The sequence below is a fragment of the Magallana gigas genome, chromosome 7 (genome assembly GCF_963853765.1).
Source record: "Magallana gigas chromosome 7, xbMagGiga1.1, whole genome shotgun sequence".
In the NCBI taxonomy this organism is placed as follows: Eukaryota; Metazoa; Mollusca; class Bivalvia; order Ostreida; family Ostreidae; genus Magallana; species Magallana gigas.
Window position 1 is genome coordinate 7,467,958 of NC_088859.1, and position 9,765 is coordinate 7,477,722.

Consider the following 9,765-nt stretch of genomic DNA (forward strand, 5'->3'; position numbering starts at 1 on the left):
ACGAATGACGAAATGATGACTTTAATGGAGACTGTTTATAAAAATTTTCATGCCTTTGCGTATCGAATCATCTATGTGTAGGCGATGAAGGTACATGTATTTTGCTATGTACATAAGTAAGGAAAGTTGACGATAGAGAAATTAAGGTCATCAGGTTTATCACGTTTTATTGTTAGGCTACCATTAATGTCTTTTTCTAGATAAGTATCCTAATATGAAATAGATTTTCAGAGTCTGTGTTATCTTCGATTTCAAGTTCACTGGGTTATGAAAGTAAAAAGTAGAATGAAAATAAAAATAGTACTGTTTGGGACAGAGGTTAGAGTTTTCTCACCACCTATTCAGCACCCTAATAGCTAAAATTCACTCCACATAAATCTAATCACTTATTTCTGAGAATAATTAAGTTATGCAAGATTTTGCAAAACTTTTCTCTTTCTGATTGTACACCGTTAGCAACAGAAGAAAAGTTCAGCGTTTAAACCTCCCCAGGTAAATCTACACAGAGAGTTGAAAATCCGTAGCAAATGCATGTCCCAACTTTAAATATTAGCAACCAACCGTTAAGGTGGTTTGTGTTCGCAATTTAACCTACTTCCTTTCAATGCCGACTACATGAACATGTGTTCATGTTTACATTTGACTCAAATTGAACAGGACCTTTAAAATTAATATTGTGAACATAAATCTTAAAACAAAACAAAAGTTCATAAAATGGATTGGGAAAGACAGTATCGGGAATTCGTACATCACTTCAACAATTTGGATATTCACCAGGTATTTCTCAGAGAGAGAGAGAGAGAGAGAGAGAGAGAGAGAGAGAGAGAGAGAGAGAGAGAGAGAGAGAGAGAGAGAGAGAGATAACATGGATATAAGAAACAAATAATTATATGTTTCTCAACTTTACTAGTTAAATGATTCAGATTTTAAATACATATCTGAACATTATGTTTTTGTAGTAATGTATAAACCTTAAGAATATGAAGTATTAAATAGTTTCTTTTTGTATTTTTTTGTGTGCTACAGTCTGTGACACTAATTCTTGAAGTTCATATGGCTCAAAAACATGGACGATACTGGAGAAGGAGGCCAAGAAAGGTGACTAAGTTACCCTTTTAACTTGTATATTGAAAGGTTTAAATCGCTTAGTAAATACAGGAATATTTTCAAATGATAATACTCTTACAGTACAGTTCTTAACAGGACTGGATAAAATTTAAGTCTGTATTTATATCCTTGAGACGAAGAACTCTGAATGAATGATTGGATCCGATGTTTTCTTCAAAAGATAATATGATATGAGCTGGTATACCAGTCTTAAAGTAAAGTAAATCTATATTTACCGTTACTGTGTTAATTATCCAGTCGCCAAACGTTCTAAATGAAAAAGTCACTGTATTGAATGCATATAATAGGTTATGGATTACACCATTCATGCTAAAGTTTCAGAAAGTTTTGTTAGTCAAACATCATTGCTCGTTTTTATGTTTATCTGACGCTTTTTTTTTAATTTTCAGATACGAGCAGAAGATAAAATTTTAGTAGCTTTAAAATGTTTTTTTATTATAATTATGTGCATGATCAGATATTCGTTTGGAGAGTTCGGTATTTTTAAAGAATTGTCATATACATTTAGACGGGTGAATAACCTTCTTTAATAATCGTGCATTTACCAAGTTTGAAGAAAAATAAGATTAACATTTCAAATCCTTTAAAATGCTACAATATATGTAACTTTGTATTGCTAGTATATGTGGAAATTGAGATACATGTTAATATTTATGTATAGTTTAGATAATAAATGTTACTATCACTAGAGCAAAAGTAATTAAAATCTTAAAAACAAATTATAGCCAAAGTTTGTCTTTTATAAAGAGATAAAAAAAAATGAGCTTACTTAAACTAGTACTTAAGAGCTAATGTCTTATTTTGTAAAGTTATATATTGTAGATTTTCTTTACAAGACTGTTACTTCATTCATTGTTTTATACTGTGTATAATAAAAATAAAATATATTTAATTTAATATATGTAATAAAGGCTTGAAAAATTTATCAGTTTCAGTTGTAATTCACGGAATGTTTAAAGTCAGAATGTGATTGGTTGAGAATTAGGGATGCCAATTTTACTCGAACTGATTAGTCACTTCATCATGGGCTTTAGTCGATAATCAAGTTGTACTTGTAAATTTAGATTGTGTATCTTTTTTCAAATCACGTTATGTTTAAATATTTACATTCACTTTTTTCCCCTCTGTTAAATTGCATTGGTTGATTTGAGTGATATTTATGCATAACACAGAAGACCCAATCACCAAATCTGGTGCATATGAATACATTCAGTATTCCTTCAGTGTTTCTGGAAGAACATGAACTGACTCTTCTCGCGACTTCAAACCGAATAACGACCTGATATTATACTTACGCTGATAAATATTTCATTGATGTAAATATATTTTGACAGTTAAATGAATTCAGTTGATTAATTTCTTAATATACCAAGAGTAAATTCATTAATTTACAAAAAGAAAAAAAAATTGTGTTATTAGAATTTAAAACGCTGTGCACTATTTTTGTCAGCATATTTCGGCTGTTCCAATGGCTATTCCGTTAATTTCGCATTACTCGTTGAATAAGACAGAGCTTTTTAAAAATAAATCATATTTGCGGGAAGGAAATAAATGTTTAAAAAACGTAAAAAAACATTGAATCATTATTTTTTGAAAACTGCAACGATGAGTGCAAACAAATTATCATAACGAGCTAGCGCGCGTTATTCAATTTGTATGCACACACCGTTGCAGCTATGAGACAACACATCTTTCAAAAAATAATGATTCGATGCTTTTAAAAATGCTTCTGACACTTACACGTGATATTTACATGTAACATTAAAACATCTATAAACTAATAAATGTATGTACTTAATGTCTTTTATTAAAAATTAAATCGAAAGGTATTTTATGTGTATCTATCAATAAACTTGACCTATAGGGCTTTAATTGGTTTTTGGCCGTCGTAACATAGTTTTTTCTGTAAGGTAGATTTTAAAAAGAAAATAAAGCCTATTTTATACGATAACCAGAATTAAAAAATCGTCCGATGATTCTCCGACTTTTTTACTGCTTTCGCCTATGTTATTTTTGGGTTATTCCCCTTTGGTAAACAATCATCGTCCGCAAAGCAACATGGCACTAACCGGAGAAAATGTATGGGGAAAGAGTACCAATTCATTTCCCATAGGGCTCAATGTTAACCTAAACCCACCTGGCTATTTATTTGCTATTATACTTACAGACACATCCTTTGTCACATTTGAAAGTTCATTCGAACCACTAACAAAAATCAATAGAAATACATAGGGTCCAATGGCGTTTACAGGTCAAAATTGAGCTTGTTTACAACTTACAGCGATCCGGAGCAAATGAATCCAAGTTAAGAAATTGACACCTACCCCTATTTCAACCACTCTTATTTCTTTACTTTCTGTAGTACTTCTTCTATCCATCATTTATTTTAAACAGTGATAAATTTACTTTGAAATAATCATTATTTCAGCAATTAATTCAGCCAATCACCTTGGCCATACCATCATTTATTTTAAACAGTGATAAATTAACTTTGAAATAATCATTATTTCAGCAATTAATTCAGCCAATCACCTAAGCCATACCTTATCTGTGCCGCTCAATCTTGTATTAACACTTCTCTGATGTCAACATCCGGTGCATTGGTACTCTCATTCCTAGTATGGGAAGATGTTTCCCGTTACCCGATTTTAAAGGCCGCAAACCCTTTGACTTTGCGATAAATAATGCACGTCGTCTTAGTTTTTCCAACAGAAATAACAGGAAAAGTGATGTTTGTAGATGAAGAAGGATTTTTACAAGGCTTTCGAACACTATCTTCGTTCACCGTACATTCAATTGAACTTTTGTCCTTATTAACATTAAATTTTGTGATTTCACGAAATTACATGTAACTCAGATTCCATATGCTTCATTAACACCCCAGCGTTCATTTCCTCTATAGGTAAATTCTTTTGTTATTAACAATTGATACTGTCTTGGTTTTTGCTTTCTTTTGAGACGCTTATTTATCAATAATTGAGAGAGGCAAACATATTATCAAAGACAAATAAAACGTGTCTTTATTCATGACAAGTTTTTGTATCGTACCAAATTATTTAGTTTACTAATTATGAAAATAACCGCCTAGATGGTAGATATAATTTAATTTTTATTTATATAGCATCTTTCACTCAATCCAATAATTCATTGAATTGATGTTCAAAATTAAAAGAAACATCAAATTGGTCTTTTCAATTACATAAAAGCTTATCAATACTATCAATATTAGTAATATTGATAATCCCTGATTTAGCCATACCAATATATAAGCCGTCTAAAAATGCATCAGTGGCACAAATGGAACATACTACATGTATAACATATGGATGAAACTGCTGAGAAAGGTTTTAAATTTCATTCACATCCAGAAAATTAGTTCGTTAAGAAAAAATAAGATTGTTTCAAAATTTAATTTTTCTTTCTACAAGAAAATAAACCAAGAAGATTTTTGTCGAGGATAGGAAGGACTGAGTGATAGTCTAAAAGTCAGGTACATGTACTCTTTAACATCCAATTGTTGTGTTTTTTCTAAAGGATGGCATTAACTCGGAATGAAAAAAAAATGATAATAAAGAAAAAAGAACCATTGCATGTTATAGAACCTTTTCATTGTAGGAATTTTTTTCCCATTCAAGGTCAATGGGTCAATGACCTACTTTTTGAGTTAATGGCCATTGAATATTTTTGAAAAAAAATCACTTTGGAGATATAAATATAAAGCAAACAATACTCTCTTTGGTAGTTAAACGTGTTTAAAAAAACCAAGCACTTTAAACAAAACTTACATACACCAAACGAAATTCGATAACTGGTATTTTAAATAGAAATTTAAATGCAGGATATCAATGCAAATGTTTCAATATTTAATATGTTTTACGGTGCTACCGTTCTGGCGAGCGCAGCAAGAATTACACAGACCTTGCATCATTGTCAACTTGTAGTTTTGTTTAGGTATCAACGAACGTCAAAGAATTTTTGAGAGAGTATTGCTCTACAATAGATATGCCAAAGGTACTAATTATAATGGTTATGATACATACGGCGCAACCCACTACCGAGAGAAAGAGAGAGATAGATAGAGAGCCCGGTACCTGTTTGTAGGTGTGTAATTTCCCACAATTTAATGGTCTGAGTATATGTAATATCTACATAATTTTTCAACTGTTTATTTTTTCATTTTATTCATTTTTATTTAGTTCAAAATGTCTTATTGTTTATTTCCTCCCTACTCATATAGGCTACACACCTGCCTACTGTACATGCATGCACAATTAGCTTAAAAATGGATCAATATGACAGTAAAGTATGGCTCTTGCTAGTATATAAATATAAAATCTCTATATTATAAAAAAATAAAAACAATTCATATGTCAATGAGGCAGGTATCGCGGTCTATACTGAAATAGCCAGTACACTCATTACAGATGTTTGATCCACCTCTAAATTTATCGCGGGAAATATAGCGCGAGTGCACTGTGACGTCATCCATAACTTTGTTCGTCTTTGTTTACGTTTCTCGACTCAATACGAAAGTATAGAAGCATGTAACAAATCTTTTGAGTGTCGCCAAAGCATAAACGGTACTCAAAACGTGTCTTCAAACTTTAAGTCACTGTAAATTACGAGTTAAAAGTCGTCCATTTTGGCATAGCACCACGGATGAAAACATTAGAGAGCATTATGGGACGTAGACAAACAATTTTGTTTGATGAACTGTAGGTTTAGCTCGTGCTTTTTCCCGCGCATACTGGTTCTTAGAGCTCGCTTCGCTCACCGGCGCTGTGCCCCGGCGAGCTCGCTCGCTATAATACTTAATGCTAGCTAGAATGCAAGTAATGTGAGAGATATCGTTTTCCTGGGCCCGGTTTTTCGAAAGGTGGTTAACTCTAACACCGTGTTAACTCTGTGTTAAACTCGGTGTTAAAGTTAACGAAATGGTTAAGTGTTTTTCGAAAGTGTGTTAGGGTTTAACCATGTGTTAACTCTGTGTTAACTTTAATCCACCCACAGTACCTTGGTTAAGATTTAACACAGTGATTAAATATGGCCGCCAGTGTAATTATTTTGCCACTTCAACTCAAAAAATTGGTATAAGAAGCATTTTTCAGAAATTTTAAAGTTTAAAAAATCTTACATATGATTAAGATACGGAAAAGCAAATGGCTTGACATGAAAAGTTGCAGTATCTGTGTGATATAATTATGGAAGAAGGATTTTACACATGGTTCATACCCCCTATGTTGAAGGATCCCTTCATTGGAGGAGGCTGCATTGTTGACAGTAGTAAAAGGTACTTTTTTCTTATTTGACCTTCACATTGCTTATATTGTTGTTGTCACATAAGACATTTAACAAAAATTTCCAAAATGATTAGTGAAATGGGTACTATAAGAACAAAAACATTGTACAATTTGTTCCTTGAATTTTTAAAACATTAATGAGAAAGGAATTATCAGCTTCTTGATAAATAAATATTGAGTGAACGTGTTAGCATAATTTTTTTCAATGTTGTTACTGCATATTAAGATTTATCTCCCTTTTGACAAAATGCAAGTGGTGGATCAAAATTATTTCTAAAATGTCTATAGTCTAAATAAATGTTATGCATAGTCAAGCAATGTAAAGATACTAAAATTATATCTGATTGGAGCAATATTGGTATGATATTTATGTACATGTATTTTATATTATATCTTCCTTTTTTAAATCACTTTTTTAAAGAATAACTGCATTTTTAATTTTTGAAGCATTGACCTTATTTATTTCTTTTCACTGGGCAGATCCCAATCATGATGCACACGTTTTTTGAAGTGTATCTATTTCAAATGTATTTTACATTATTAATAAATGCATTTCTGACATGTTTTAAGTATATATCTTTATGATTTAAAAAAAATCTGTTGTTTTGTATTTTCAATACATTTTAAAAATTAATTACTTAAAGATTTTCCCCAAGCCATACTTCATGAGGCCCACAAAATTCAGCCAAGGAGAAATTTATTCAAACATGCATACCAAGATCAGAAGTGAAATTGAGAGGTTCTTTTGTTTGCATAAGGTGTGATTCTATTTCTTTTTTTTTCACTGAAGGTTGGGTATTTTCAGTTGAAGTGACAATTTTTCAATTATCATGGTATTTCACAAACAATTTATAACAGAGCATTTATATGCTTTAATTAAGACTAAATATTTTAACATTTAACTGAAAATTTCAATTAGGGAAGTATTATTACATTTACTGTACTCTCAATCAACAAACCTGATAAGTCTCAATTACTGAATTATTAAGAGTTTAATGTCACCTGGATGTGAACTGCTTTGCTAAACCAGAATCATCATCTTTACATGTATATGCATGTAACTCATATCAGAACAGGGTACATACATGTATACATAAATCAGTACATGTTTTCTGTAGTGTCCATTTTAAACAAATTTTGTAATCAGAACTGTTAAAAATTTAAGGTGAATATGAAGTTTAGTCCCAAACTATGACTACATTTGTCTTTATTTCACAATTGTTGTCTTTTTGTTTACATTTTATCCTTTTTAATTCACAGATTTGCATGATACAGGAATTAACTGCCTGCATTGTTTATTTGAAGAGGACTTGGAGAGACTGAGAAAGATGAGTATTTGACAACAACCAACCTCTAAGCCTCAAACACCATGCACCAAGAGAAGGAGAACAATTATTGTGACATTTAATCTAATGTCTACATCCTAATTTATAATTATAATACACAATAGCCCAAAAAAATTGAATCTCTCTCTCTCTCTCTCTCTCTCTCTCTCTCTCTCTCTCTCTCTCTCTCTCTCTCTCTCTCTCTCTCTCTCTCTCTCTATTAACATGTCTAACATGTTTTTATTATGAAATTGTTTAAAGTACCATAAACTGGAAATTATAATTATTAAAGTATGTAAAACAATGCGAATGTATTAAACCTTTGCATTCTCTCTCTCTCTCTCTCTCTCTCTCTCTCTCTCTCTCTCTCTCTCTCATGTAAAAGAGTATGTTGATTTCTTTATATTTGTACTTTTATAATATAATAGAGATTTTCATCCAAATATGAAATACCGAATAAAGAAACATTAAGTATACACAGAATGTTACATATAGATGACTCAGTTTTTGTTTATCACAGCTTTTAGGTGTAAATGTTATATTGTTGTGTTTTTTATGACAAATTGTAGCAGTTAAAATGTCTTTAATTACCCATGATAGATTAAATATTTAATACATTTATTTTGTATGTTTTTGTCTATATTGTCCTTGTATAAAAATATGCATTTAATACTAGTAAGCCTCTTACCCTTTTATTTAAGGCATTTTTTTCTTTCAAATTAAGTTTACATGAAGACAAATGCAGTTATCATTGAATACAAAATGTAAAAAAAAAAATTCAAGTTTTTAGCTCCTTCCTGTCCAAAGGTGAAATTTTACTCATATATTTACATATAGTTGAAAAATCACCCATTTCTTCCAATTGTCTCAATTTAAATTACATGTAGGATATGAAAATGTACATTTTACTTAAATTAAAATAACATCTGCTATAGTAACTACTTTTGAAATGAACAAGAAGCAACCATATTTTTATCTTTGTATTAAATTTATACATTTAATAGGAAAACATGTAAAATTTGAACATTTTTCTTGGATTTCTTATCCGTCTCCAGCTACCAGGGTGTGTTTGAATTTTATTTTGATAAAAGGCAGGCATCACACTAGTAGGTCTTATTTATTTTATCATGGTTGGAAAGATTTTTATTAGATATGATTGTTAAGCTTGCTTTTTAAGAAATTTAAACAAGTAATCACATGCAGGACGGCATGTATGTAATTTTGTCTCTAAAATGCTACAATTCATCCAATTTTCAAAATAGGTCAATTTTTAGTGTCGGTGATACATGTTTTCAAATATGTGTGAGAATTGACACTAGGAATTGCCACAAGTTTCATAATATTAGGTGAAAGATTTCAAACCACTTCTTTTTATGAAAATCAATACATAGGAGGAGGTTATGCATGCAAGGGTATTTCTAAGTGATGTGGTGCTTTTAGAATGATAATATCATGTAGATACATGCAGTATTGAATAAGGTTTCCTATTAAAAGAGGTTGAACAACAATTGACCTCTTAAAGATTAAGTAAAGATGTTTTGCTGAAGAAGAACCATATGAATCTATGATAAATAGAGTAAAGTGGAAATGGTGGTTCACTTAAATGACCATATATTTCTCAAACCTCAATGAAATTGGCAATATGCGGTATACTTTTTCTCAAAATTGCATAAGCTTTCTTATTCCAAGACAAATTGTCTTTTCATAGAATATTAGTGTACGTTAAACCCTATAAATTAATTAGAAAATTTGTTGAGCCTTTGACCTGTATTTTATGATACATGTACCTAGTAATTAATTTACACATTGAAAGGAATTTATAATGGTATTTTGAAGCTATTACATTGTACTTTAATGGTGTTATATAGACAACAAGAAAAGAATGAAATAATTTGGAAAATTGCATACTATATAGGATGGAACCCTGGAAATGATATAGATGTTCAACATATAATTATATCAATAATATTTCACTAAATTCAAACTTATTGAAATCCCAAAGCAAAATCTTC

The 9,765-nt window shown here is 30.7% G+C and overlaps 1 long non-coding RNA gene across 1 annotated transcript; it reads left to right on the plus strand.

The window, feature by feature from the left end:
• Positions 1-578: 578 nt before the first annotated feature.
• LOC105335827 (uncharacterized) lies at positions 579-2,033 on the plus strand. The gene is made up of 3 exons (XR_901354.4): positions 579-777; positions 1,027-1,098; positions 1,518-2,033. It is a non-coding gene; the product is annotated as an uncharacterized lncRNA (long non-coding RNA).
• The last annotated feature ends 7,732 nt before the right edge of the window (positions 2,034-9,765 follow it).